Genomic DNA, 4,775 nt, shown 5'->3' on the forward strand with positions numbered 1-4,775 from the left:
ATGAATGTTTTTATCAGATTAAGTATGATATCGGAATTTGATTCAATTTTCTGATTCTTGAGGTAGACATGAACTTATGATTGAAAGAAACTTAGATTTATGTTTATTTCATTCAGGAAAATAAACAGAAAAGAATCTGTGTCAAAATTCCAAATTACCTCTCACAAATATATTTCACATAACAATAAAATATTTTTATGAGTAGCATAATTTTTGAATTCTTTGCTTAATGCTCAGAATGACATAGGCTGATGAAACTAGCAGACACATATTAATCAAATAGTTTATAAAATATTATTTGTGATAGATACTAATGGGTTCAAATGTTAAACTTCCACTATTTTAACTAAAGTATGAAATCAGTCAACTGAATCCGTTAAGAATATGCCTTATATCAATTTATACATCCAATTTTACTCTGACAAATTTTCTGATGGATATGGTTGATCACAAACATATAAGATATTTTAAATGTTCACAATATGTTCTCAATCTAAGATAGTTAACTCTAGGAATATGAAAATCTAATAATAGAGACCATGTAGTAGAATAAATTTATTATTTCTTTCATCAAATAAATCATCTACAAAAGTCATCAGTTTTTTAAATCATTTTGAATACATCATCGTATTGAAGAGACTGTTATCTGTTTAATGATATAGTGAGATTTTCTAAAAAATATTGAGAAAGAGAGTAATCTGTCTTACTTGGATTTGATACAAGATTAATCATTAGAGTGATGAAAAAAATAAATGAAAAAGACCAAGCTGGATTTCACCTCTGTTTATCAGTAGCTTTCTGCTCCACATACCTTCATTGATGAGATGTGTAATCCTGATTTTCAATATATTTTTAGTTTGCTTATTAGCATGAAGGAATCCACTGATAAGTCACTTTAATTAGGATGTGCTTTAATAGCCCTCCCTTTATTTCTCTGATATTAAATTTTAATTATTCTTAAAAATGAATCACCAATTGTATAGAATTCTGTCAGGTGAGATGCACAGTATAAATATTCTATACACATTCTATTCTGCTTCTTAATATCGGAAATACACACTTCCAATTACCAATTATCTCTAATGACAAAATAGTTGAAATGAAGCCCTGGGTTCAAATTCATAATTAATCTAAGATTATATGTAATGAACCCGAGTACAAATAAAAAGTGAGTTAAACAAATGTGGTAATTAAACTGTTCTTAACCTTCCGATTTTATAATTTTTTTGTAGTCTTTTATCCTTTTGTTTTCTCCAGTCATAGTATATATTGTTTTATGAATGTTCAGATATCATGCTTCATTTTCTAGTGGGTTTTAATCTAAAGAAAATAAAATAAATACTGTTTTATGTCTCAATGATAATAATGAAGCAATAAGCATCTTTAATTGGAAATCTATAAAACAAATTAATATTTACCAAGGACGCTTACTTTATTTTCATTTGGTTTAGGAATCATTTTACAAAATCCTTTTAAAAATTGCCATCACTTGATGCAGAGTGTGGATGTTATAAAATATGTCAGATATATGGCATTAAGAAATTCTTTGAATGAATGATGTATATGTGTGTATGTACCCACTTACTTTTTATAAATACTGTTGAACAAAATAATATCAGGAAAAAAGAAAAAAAAAAGTGTACCTTTCCTGTATTTTTTTCTCTTGATGTTAGAACACGTTAGCCTGTTCTTCATATGTCTTCTTTTTTTTTTTTTTAAATCTTATCCTAGATATTTTTAAAGAAATATGGATATGTTGTGAATATAATTTTTCACTGGTGAGATAATTCCCTTTCTTCTGCTAAGATAAACTTTTATTATTTTGTTCCAATTAGGAGTTTAACTGAGTCAATGCCATGTTACAGCTTCAGTTAGTTTCAACACTTTGAGGACAGTATATATTTTGCATTGTCATAGACCACTCCATCTTGCAAAATTTTGTGCTTTAAGATTGACAATGCAGAGATTTTTCTATACTTTTCAATGCAGCTTACACAGCTTCCTATGCTACCATGAATTCAAGGGGAAAAAATGTGGAGAATATTTGCACATGTAAAGATTATTTTCGTACTTGAATATTTTAGAGATTTTAATCTGTCATGTCAGCCAGTTCAGTCTTAAAAGCTTTAGTGGTTTCTACTTACTCTAAAAAACTTCTGTCTATGGCAGCCCAAATTTCTAAGACTTGGCAAATACTCCCAGTGGCCAACAATCTGACCACCTACGTAGGACTGACTTTATTTGAACATTTTTTTCTTTAGACTTCTTGACTTTATGGCTCTTCAATAATGTAATAATATAATTTTTAGTTTATTCAGCGTTTTCTAGTACTTATGGTGGGAGCATCGATCAGTGGTAGACTATATACTCATTGAAAGGAGAACTCCAAATAATTCTTAATTAGTGTTACAGCAAAATGGCACTGGACAGTGTTAAATGGGCAAGAAAGAGTTTATTCAAGGCTACTACCAAAAGGAGAATAGGCCAGAACTTTTTTTCTACTTTATTTTAATTAATTAATTAGTTAATTAATTAATTTTATGGTGACATTAGTTAATGAAATCCAATAAGTTTCAGCTGTACACTTTAACAGTAAGGCATATATATATTTACACTGTGTGTTCTCATTCCATAGTTAGATTTCTTTCTGTTACCACATATTTGACCCCTTTTACTTTGTCTACCTCTCCCCTCACCCCACCACCCACTACCCTCTGGTAACCACTAGTCTATAGTCCATGTCCATGAGTCTCTGTTTGTCCTGTTCATTTGTTGCTTTTAGGTTTATATCCCACATATAAGTGATATCATGTGTTTTTTAAGTTTTTCTGTCTGGCTTATTTCTCTTAGCATGATTATCTCGAGGTCCATGCCAGAACTTAATCCGAGTCCAACCCTGTTAAAACAAAGAGCAGGGGAAGATTTTTAAAAGCTAAGGGAGAGAGAGATTATGGACCATCTGTTTGCTAATTGGATTAATCCAAAGGAAAGGTACATTTTCTCTTACCTTTATGACAGAAGGCTGTTTTAAAACTTGGAGCAAGTTACCATACAAGGTAGATTTCTACCTTCCCACAGAGACTGTAGATAGAGACCCCTGTGTCTTCCTTAACGATTACCTTTCAGAGACAGCTCCCAGGCCTTTGAGCGAGTTCTGGGCTGTGAAACTGCTTAAAAATTTTACATATCAAGGGACATACAAAGTATTTGTGGTTAAGAGTTTCATAAATAAATGCTCTGAGGAAAGGGAGAAGAGCACCTGTAGTGTGAAAGCAGATCCTAAAGGTAGTATGGCTGAAGGTCAAGTTAAAACTCTCTTGGCCAATGCTTCCTTCGGCTTTAAAGGATTAAGAAAGCTAGGCCATGTATTTATCTTAACCAATATCTGTTGTTGAAGCACTAGCTGAACCATCTATTGAAGGTTGATCGTATAGGATTCTTGCTGGATTGTGTAAGAAATCAGGCAGTTAATGAGGGGGATTCCTATGGAAATAAAAAGAAAAAAAACTAAAGTTAGTGATTGGTGAAGACTATAAACCTGTTTTCTGAAAGTAGAGAACACCCAGTCAAGAAGATTCCTAGAAGCTGGGTTCAAAGTGTCTTTAGAGGTTAGAATGTGGACGGCTGTGGAATTTATGTAGTTATTTCAACAAAGCCCATCTGAATGGAAAACTATCTAGTCTTTCTAATTAGCTTTTTTGGGGCCTCAGGTGGCTGTTTTGGGGGCCCCCGAGGTATAAGGGCATATAGAGGCTTGAGTGACTGTAGGGAGCTGAGGGGCTAGAACAGGAAGGGACAGGTCTAGCAGTGGCAATAGAGGGACAGAAAAGATAAGGGTTGTAAAAGTTGAAAGATCAAATGATTTAAGATAGCCGAAGGGAGTATCCATGGTAGTAAAAGGACGATAGAGGAGCGGAGGTGATGAGAAGAGAGAGGTCCCAGGTAAGTCAGTTTGGGAATATCTTATTTCCCAAGGAAGCCACTGAGGTTGCGAATAATCTTTAGTAAAATTATGTCAATGAGAAAAGGGCATGGAAAGACTTAGCACTATAGTAATGGAATGTATCAATATGAGTCTTCAAAGGACGAGAAATCTAGGGGTCCAAAGATTAACCCTATTTTATTTAAGTCATGGCACCAGAATTAATATTAAAGCAAAACTTGTGCCAGCCTGTTTAATAGTCAAGGAAGACTATTTATTTATACAACAATTAAAAATATACCAATTTAAAAGACCACATTAATAGATAGTGTTTGTCATAATTGCTGAATGATAATAAACCCAAATTCATCAATGGCTTACCACTATAGATATATATTTGTTATTGCATTTACATGAGACATGGATTGGCTGCATTTAGGTGGACTAAACCCAGGCGTATATGTATTTTCATTGGGGAATTCAGTCTTCAGAGTTAACTTGTATATGTTCTTGTCATAGTGGAGACACAGAAATGGGTCAATTGAAATATTGTAATTGCATTTAAAGTGTCTACTTGGATATGACCCTTGCCATTGGCAGAGATGAATTCACTCACACAATATGTATGAGCCAGTCACATGACAAGGGATATGGATGCTACTTCTGTTGTAATGAGTGAGAAGCTATTTGAGAACAAGAAATCCAATCCACCATAAATGTTATATAATGCAAATATAAGCTCACCAAATAAATTCGGAAAAATAATGTAAATAATACTTACATCATCAATATAACCTCCAATGTTATACTAAAGCATCAAAACACTAATCAGTGAAATCCAAAATATAAAATA

The sequence above is a fragment of the Pteropus vampyrus genome, unplaced genomic scaffold, assembly GCF_000151845.1.
Source record: "Pteropus vampyrus isolate Shadow unplaced genomic scaffold, Pvam_2.0 Scaffold27, whole genome shotgun sequence".
NCBI lineage: Eukaryota > Metazoa > Chordata > Mammalia > Chiroptera > Pteropodidae > Pteropus > Pteropus vampyrus.